Consider the following 9,147-nt stretch of genomic DNA (forward strand, 5'->3'; position numbering starts at 1 on the left):
GCTGACCCTTGCAGGCAGGGGCCTGACCCTCCCCGGCTTCTCCTGGAGTCCTCTGTTCTCTCTTCGCGAAACCACCTGCCATGATTGCTCACACCTGGCTCTGTTTTCAGCATCTGGCTTTCAGTTAAAAACCACAGCAGACATCAAGCCCAGAAAAGACACAGAGGAGACGTAACAGCACGCCAATGGGCAAGGAAGCTCTCTGAGGAGCCCACACGCTGCACGGCTCCCACGAGGGCCCTCTCTGGAAGCACAGCTGCCGAGGCGGCGAGAGACCAAGGCCGCCAGGCCTGGGTCAAGGGCCCAGCACAGGGCTCCTAGGGCACTAGGACCGCTCTGCCCGACGGTGGGTCCGCAGCGCTGCACACGCGCCCGGACCGTGGAACGTCCCGCACCGCGAGGGGAGCGACCTAAACCGTGGATTCTGGGTGCCGTCGGGCGGCATGGAGGCGTGGGAGCATCAGTCGTGACAAACGTCCCCTCTCTGTGCAGCAGGCAGGGGCGTCTCTGCACCTTCTGCTTAGTTCTGCTGTGAACCGAAAACCACTCTTGTGAAGTCTGGTGATTATTTTAAGACAGGATAAACAAACAAGCACATCAGGCCCTCCCGGCGAGCCAGGCTGAGCCGTCCAGGCGAGCCACACCTCTCCCCTGCCCGGCGGCTCTCTGACACCTGGGCGCCAGGCGTGACAACGTGGGCTCCGGGATCTCTCAGGTCAGCGCAGCGGCTGTCAGAAAAGCTGGACGGTGGCCGCAGAGCCCCTGTGGGTGAGCGAGACCACCACCATGGTCCTGCCCGACTCATCCTCTGCGCCAGAATTCCTCTCGAGACAGAGCGTCCACTCTCCCTGGGATGCCCCTGGGTCACCAGCAACGTCCTCCTCTGTGGGCGCTGACCCCCTCTCTGCACTCTGCCCCGGGCTCCAGCCCCGCCCCACCTGTGTCTGCACCAGACCCACCCACTGGCTTCCCCCACCCTCCCCACCCCCGCCCTTCTCGCTGCTGCCAAAGCGCCGCGAGCCCCTCCCACCGGGAGTGCTGCTCACGGCGCTGCTCCCCCAGCCGTGCCCCCCCACCATCCCGGGTGCTATACTCTCACTAATGCAGCCAGGCAGGCATGCCCTTCACAGGCAGCCTCCTTTCAGCTCAGACCCACCCGCCTCCCTCACTCTCTGTTTGCTGCGGGCATTTGGGGCACGGCCATGCTGGCCTCTGCGCAGCTGTCTTTTCTCAGGACCCACTTCTTAGACCAAGAGTCTAGAGCTGACCTTTCCGAATGCTGGCCGTAGGTTCAATCCAAACCTATACTTAACCTCTCGTTCTCCGGCAGCTGAGCACCCAGAGCGGGTGTCCGGACCGCGTGAGGCAGACAGGGCGGAGGGCCGACCTGCCATCAGCTGTGTCCAGCTCCTCTGGGGGCCGGAGGAGCCAGCTGGGACCACTGGCAGGCTGGAATCCTGGCCTGTCACTCACAGGCCGTTCATCCAATCCCCAGCTCAGTTTCTCATCTGCAAACTGGGGAGTAAACCTTTGTGCTGTCAGAGTTGTGAGTATCAGTGAGCTAGTGTACAGAGAAGTGCCGCCCCCCGACACACACATGTGCGCTCCACACGCACACACAGGAGGAGCTGCGGCGTTTCCTCCTCGCGCACGTTTCCTTAAAAGGAGGACTTTAAAAGGGCCACGCCCGCAGCCAGCACCTCCGCCTCCTCCGAGGTCCAACGCCCCATTGCCCCATTCGCCCCAAATAAAACAGTCACCGCCGGGAAGGGGCTTTCCCGGGTGAAGGCGGGGCGCCTTTCTGTGTTCACAAAGCCCCCACTGGAGGGCGCGTTCTAGAACTCTGCGGTGGGAAGGAGGGGAATCCCAGGCTGAGCCAGGCAGAGCCCGGGAGGGGAGGGCGGAGGCGCAGGCACTCAGGGGCCAGCCGACCTGGCCCCGCGGAGCCAGGCCGCAGCGCCGCGCGTGTGGTTCGTGCCCGACGCCCTGGGCATCGTGTGCGCCTCGGCCACGTGGGCGCTGACGCTGAGCGAGGGCGCGCTGCTGCTGAGCGCCTGGCTGCTCCCGGCGCAGCAGCCGGCCTACAGCGCGGTGCACGGCTCGCTCTTCCACCTGCTGGCCTCCCTGGCCCTGGCCTCCCACGCGCGGACCATGTTCACCGACCCCGGCGCCCTGCCCGCGGGCGCCCCGCCAGCACCCGGCCTGGCGGGCTGCTGCCCGCTCTGCGGCGCCGTGCGGCCGCCGGGCGCGCACCACTGCGGAGTGTGCCAGCGCTGCATCCGCAGGGCGCACCACCACTGCCCGTGGGTCAACAACTGCGTGGGCGAGGACAACCGCAAGTTCTTCGTGCTCTTCACGCTCTACACGGCGCTGGGCGCGCTGCACGTGCTGCTCCTGCTCTCCGTGCCGGCCCTGCGCGCCTACGCGCGCGGCGAGTGGGACCTGCGGACCCCCGTGCGCCTGCAGGCCTCGCTCCTCTTCCTCTTCATGGTGGCGCTGAACGGCTTCCTCTTCGCCGGCCTGATGTTCACGATCCAAATGCACAGCATCCTCACCGACCCGCAGAGTCAGCCGGGCGAGCCGGGCCAGGCATCCGCGTGGACGAACCTAAAGGCAGTCCTGGGCCCACGCCCCTCCCCGGCCTGGATCAGCCCCTTCGCCTCCGCGGGACCTCAGGCCGCCAGCGGGCCCCAGGCTGTGGTCTGAGCCCGCCTGGTGTGAACGCAGCTCCCTCCGCGGAATCGGAACAGGTGGTCCGCAGAAAATCGCCGCAAGACTGTAAACGCCAAGCCGCCTTTTCTCGTGTCCACTGAGGAGACCTCCACGACAGAGAATAAAAGCGCCAGGTTCCCCTCTGAGCAGCAGGTGGGGTTTAGGGCCTCCAAGTTTCCAAGGAAATACACAAGACCGGCCCCTCTCCCCAAAGGAAAGGCGACATGTGCCCCCTCTTTCACTCTGCCAACACTCTCTTGGGGAAAGCGATTAAATCCGCAACATCTGTGAGCAAAGTATGGTGAATCCGTGCGGAACCCCATTACAGGTGGTAGCTACACGCTGAGGCAAGGGTGTGACCTCCTGCACGTGGCCCGTTGTGCGCTGCCTTATCTGATGCAGAACCATCCTTGCATCCCTGGTTATCTCAGCTCCTTAATGAGGGATTATGCTGTGTTATGTCAGTTTTCATGAGTTCCTATTTTATTTAGGATTTTTTTATTTATGCTCATCGATGAAATGGGCTTAGAAATCTCTACTCCTTTGCTAACTTAATCTGTTTGTAATTTACTCCAGATCCCAGGCCCATATAAAATGGGCAGGGCGGATGTGGCTCTCTGTTTTCTGACAACCTGCGTGAGGTTGGCACCAGCTAGTGCTTGAAACTTTGGTGGACCTCACCAGTCAAGCCATCAAGGTTGGGTTTTCTTGTTTAACTTTTGAGATACTTATAGGTTAGAATGAGATATTGGATGGCATCACTGAATCAACTGACATGGGTTTGAGCTAACTCTGGGAGGTCGTGAAGGACAGAGGAACCTGACTTGCTGCGGTTCATGGGGTCATGAGTCGGACAGGACCTAGCAACTTACAGCAACAAGCGCAGGGGTAAGGGGCCATGAAGAGCTCCCTGCCGCCTTCGCCAGCCCCTCCCGTGGTACCAGCAGGAAGGGTGCTTGACTACAGCCTCACGTCTGACGGCAATGCCAACGCACCCCTTTGACCCTGTTCACAGTCCCTCAGTTTTACGTGCAGGTGCTTGTGTCCGCCTTGCTCATCTTCACACCAAGCCTGAGGCAGCTAGAGCGTTCAGCCCCGTTTTAGACATGGGAAGACAGAAGGATCACGCAAACTCCCCAAGACGACACAGCAGTCACTGGTGAGGCTGAGAACTGGACCCAGACAGCCTGGCCCCAAGCTGGGCACCTGCCCACCACGCTGCCATGCACGGCCAAGCAGAAACCCGAGGGTGACCGGCCCCGTGAGGACGGCCCTGCAGCCACCTAAGCGCAGGGCAGAGCCCTCTTCCGATGCGGATGGCTGACCTGTGACCCTTCATCCCATGGGTGCCCACAAGGCACGGGGCAGGGGGTCCGAGCTTGAGAGTGAACACACAGCCCTTCCTCTGGGAGGCTTTTCAGTGATGAACCAGAAGCCATTTCAGGGAGATTAGGTAGAGCTGAAGCTGGTATGAAGTCTGTAAAACAGAGTGAAAATGTCACGGGGTGAGAAGGCTTAGCCAGGAGATAAAATCTGCGTCCCAAAGCCCCAGATCTCAGCCAGCCGCTGGGAGGGTTCCCAGTGAGACTGGTCCAAAGGGTGATGACTTGTGGAGGAAACGTCACTGCAGGTCACTGGGTTGCCTGGTGAGAGTCTGGAGTAATCAGCAGGCCTGGTTGCAGGTTGTGAAAAACACGGATGCTTTGAGACGGAACCACGGTCTGGATCCCTGAGTACTCACGGGATTATAGCTTTTTAAGTAAAATTGTACAAAGTGGTCTATGCAAGTGAGGTGTGAGGGCTCCAACTCCTATTGAGACCCTCAGAGGGGCCAGGAGGGGCAGAGCCCACCCCAGCGCTTCCAGGGCCAAGAGCACTGAGGAGCACGTGCAGGCCCCACAGCGAGACAGCCACGAAGCCCCTCTGGTTAGCTGCCCCCAGCGCCCTGGGGTCTCCCTGCAGGGGCCGCGGCCCAGTGCAGACCTCACGCCAGCTCACCCTTCCCAGGGTCCTCTGAGAAGGGCACCGAGGGCTACAGGGCATGCATGCAGAGCCGGTCAGCTGTGGGCGGGGACTGGGGCACCTGGACTCCAGCTCCCGTCCAGGACCTCAGCGTAGATTAGTGAGGCAGGCAGGACGCGCTTGGGCCCCCGTCGCAGCCATAGAGGTGAGGAACGGATGGCCGTGGACCTGGGGATGTGGATGGGGAGGCGAGTGGGTCTGCTGGAGCCCTCCCAGACCTGCCCCTCGGTCTCAAGGCCAGCTCCCTCCCGCGGTCCGCAGCTGCCCAGCCACACACCGGCAGGGGCAGTTGCGCTGGAGCAAACACAGCGGACAGGGCAAAGCGCCGTCAGTGTCCGGCCCAGCCCTGCGTGAACCCTGAGGTTTGTACCTGAAGACCCCAAATCTCTCTCCCCTCCTCCTGCCCCCCAGAGGTCTGAACAGAAGGGTCTCCTGTCTCGGGGCCATGAAACCAGAGCCGTATGTGACCTCATATGCATGGTCCAGCCACAGGCGTGCCAAGAGGGCTGGGCTGCCCGGTGATCCTCGTGAATTAAACACACATCCCCCCGCACCGCCCACCCAGGGCTGTGCGCCAACTCAGTGTTACAGGCAACCCCGCCCCTGAGAAAGAGAAACTTCCCCAGATGCTTCCGTAGGGGCTGCTTTTCCTTACGCAGCGCTTTGTGGGAAAGATTTAAATGAGGTTTGGGGGTATAGAGTCTAACTGGTTGCAAGACAGTTGCTAACAGTGAGAACGGCCAGCTTAGCCGTCAAGTCCTCAAACTCTAATCTTATGCAAGAATTGGTTCACAGATGTGTGACTCCAGCTAGCACGTGCTGCCACGCTTCTGTCTGTGCGATTCAGACTTTCACCCCCAGAGTTATTTTAAATCTGTCTCCAGAGAATGTCATTAAGTTTGGCAAATGACGTTTCTGTGGACTCCTCTGGAGGTGTCATTTGTCAAGTGGCCGTCTGAAATGTAATCTGTGTCATTTGCTGGGGTTCATTATTGCAGATATTAGCAATCAATATTTCTTCCCTCAAACAGGACAGCAGCTGGCCCTTAGGAACCCACAGGAAGATTTCTCCTCCGCTTTAAACTGCCCTAGAGGATCTTCCAAGTGGGCACTGATCACCCCTTGGGGACAGGGACAGTCAGCTCCCAGTGCCTGGAGTCTGAGGATAAGACAGAGACAGGGAGTAAGAGACAGACCCTCAGAAACGGACACGGAGAGATGGAACTGCACGGGCAGGACCCCAGGGAGCCGAGCAGGGTCCCCACCACGCAGGCCCATGGTGGGAGGAGGACACACTGAGGCGGGAAGGCCCCCAGGCTGTAACGGTGAAGCTGAGTTCGGACCACATGGGCCCCTGCGGATGCCCCATCCCAAAGGTTGCAAAGGCCAGGGCCTGTCGGTGGTGCCCACTAGGCCTGCAGGCACCGTGTAGCATGAGCCACTTAAGCTGGGAAGCCTTGGGACCCATTTGTTACGCAGCAGAGGCTAACTGGTACAAGGGACGTGGGACTTGGGTGGGTGTCCTTGCTTTATTACTCAGCAGATGAGAAGACTTCAGACTATACGTAAGATACAGGTATTAACCATCAATGAACCCTGGATTATCTACCACCCAGGCCAAAAAAAAAAAGCACAGAATTTCTGAAGCCTCCTGAGTGACCTTCTTCAAACCCACCCTGGGTGAAAAATCACCCTGAGTTCTGTGTTTCCTGCTGTTTGGAATTTCAAGTCCTTTCCCCACACCTGCAAGGAAGCCCGAGGGAGGCTCTGGACCCACGCTCCCGGTGGCTCACCTGCTGTCACGACTGAGTGTCCCCCACTGTCTGAACCTGTCACACCTGGCTCATCCACTCCACCAGGCCAGGCAGTTTGCAGAATTACAGACATCGCTGCGAGGATGGGTCCAACACCCGCCCTGGCTCAGACTCCCTGCGGGTGCCAGGGGGGCTGAGGTGTGGCGCCCTCAGCCGCTCACTTCACGCGCACACTCGTCCACGCGGGCCACGACAGGGAGTCTGGATGTCACTTCTGTGGGCCCGCATCTCAACCCTGCTCCTTTTCACTGAGTCTCTCTCGAAAATCCCCCCTCAGTTTACACCCCCAGTCCAGCGCCTGCCACCTCACCAGTGCGCCATGTCAGACTGTGGACAGGTGTGGGAAGCATTTTTAATTACAGTTTTAATTTGCTTTCAGCTGAACACTGGGAGCTTCTCCACTGGGCGGTCCTATTTCTCTTCCAGGCTCAAATCCTTCACTCATTTTTATCTTGTTATTTGTCTGTTTCTTACTGATTTAGAAGAGTTAGTTACACATTCTGGACACTAATCCTTTGTCAGCTGAATGCATTGAAAATATCTCCTCCCAGTCGGTGGCTTCTGTGTCCATTTATTTATGCCGTTGTGGACGGTTTTGATGGAGCAGAATTTCTCAGTCTTCTGCTTGTGTCTCACTTCTGGGTTTTAATAAACCATTTCTTAGTCAGCGGTCATAGTATGCTCTCCTACATTGTCTCATAAAAGTGTTACAAGCATTTACATTACCATTAAGTGCTTAATCCCTCCAGAACTGACTTTTATGTGCGGAGTGAGGTAAGAGCCCCTTTGCTTTCTTTTTCAAGATTTTAACCAATTTCTCCAGCATCAATTACTGAACACCTCCTTTCCCCACTAAGGGGCAAGGCCATCTCTGTTATTAACAGAAATCACACACATATTACCTCACACAGATATTATATTACACAGATAATACATCCCAAATATATTACATCACACAGAGACTACATCCCCATATATGACATCACGCAGATACTACATCCTGCACACATTACATCACACAGATACTACATCCCACATATATTACATCACACAGATACTACACCCCGCATGTATTACATCACGCAGATAGTACATCCCGCACACATTACATCACGCAGAGACTGCATCACGCAGAGACTACACCCCACATATATTACATCACACAGATACTACATCCCACACACATTACATCACGCACATACTACATCCCCATATATTACATCACACAGATACTACACCCCGCATGTATTACATCACGCAGATAGTACATCCCGCACATGTTACATCACGCAGATAGTACATCCCGCGCATGTTGCATCGTGCAGAGACCGCATCACGCGGATACGACACCCCACGTATATTACGCTTTGCTTCGCACACGGCATCATCAGTTCCTCCCCAGACTCTCCACACTGTCAGGAGTGAGCTTCGGCCACCAGGGCGCCTCTGCCCCCTCAGTAGAATTTCGTCCCTCACGATTCCCACTTTCTCTGCACACTGGCCTCTGAATTCTCCATACTGCGCTGTACTTATTGCTCAGTCATGTCCAGCTCTTTGCAGCACCACGGACTGTAGCCTGCCAGGCTCCTCTGCCCATGGGTACTCTCCAGGCAAGAGTCCTGGAGTGGGCTGGCGTGCCCTCCTCCAGGGGAGGCCTCCTTACTTCCCGGACGGTCAGTGATGGGATGAAAGGGCCTTCACACAGATGGCATGTGGCACTCACAGTTGTCTGTGGCCAGAGTCTGCTCAGGGCGTCGTCAGCCACACTGCCAGGTGCGGACATCCAGAACTGGGGTAAACCGCTGAGCCAACCGCCTCCTTACACTGCACTGCCATTCAGACTTAATGCCAGGTTTGCCAGTTCCATCGCAATGCCAGGTTGATCACAGTCTTTTCTGGCATTTCATTCTGAAGTACACCCTATTGAGTTCCTCCAGTGAAAGCAAATTCCTGGTCTTGGCCTCAGACTGTCAGTCTTGAGTGTTTTAGCTGGGTATAGACCTGGACTGATGGTGACTTTCCATCAGCACATGCAAGGTAGCTCACTGCCCTCAGCTGCCACCACTGCTGATGGGAGTCTTTCTAACTCTCTCTCTTTCTTTGGACCGTAGCATTTTTGCTCTCTGGTGAAGTATATTTTTATGTATTTGTGTGTGTGTGTGTGTGTGCACGTTTGTGAATTTGCCTTGTGTATGAATGTATGTATATGTGTGGATGTGTGGATGGGTGTGGATGCATTGTTGTTCAACCACTCAGTCTTGTCCAGCTCTTTGCGGCCAACCCCATGGACTGCAGCACCCCAGGCCTCCCTGTCCTTCAGTGTCTCCCAGAGTTTGCTCAAACTGATGTCCATAGAGTCGGCAATGCCATCCAACCATCTCATCCTCTGTCATCCCCGCCTCCCCCTGCCTTCGATCTTTCCCAGCATCAGGGTCTTTTCCAATGAGTTGGCTCTTTGGATAAGGTGGCAAAATTACTGGAGCTTCAACTTCAGCATCAGTCCTTCCAATGTACATTCAGGGTTGATTTTCTTTAGGATGGACAGGTTTTGTCTCTTTGCTGTCCAAGGGTCTCTCAAGAGTCTTCTCCAACACCACAG

General features: G+C 57.0%; 1 pseudogene; it reads left to right on the plus strand.

The window, feature by feature from the left end:
• Positions 1–1,597: 1,597 nt before the first annotated feature.
• LOC138436448 (palmitoyltransferase ZDHHC3 pseudogene) lies at positions 1,598–2,706 on the plus strand (annotated as a pseudogene).
• The last annotated feature ends 6,441 nt before the right edge of the window (positions 2,707–9,147 follow it).

Source organism: Ovis canadensis, chromosome 3 (assembly GCF_042477335.2).
Source record: "Ovis canadensis isolate MfBH-ARS-UI-01 breed Bighorn chromosome 3, ARS-UI_OviCan_v2, whole genome shotgun sequence".
Lineage (NCBI taxonomy): Eukaryota > Metazoa > Chordata > Mammalia > Artiodactyla > Bovidae > Ovis > Ovis canadensis.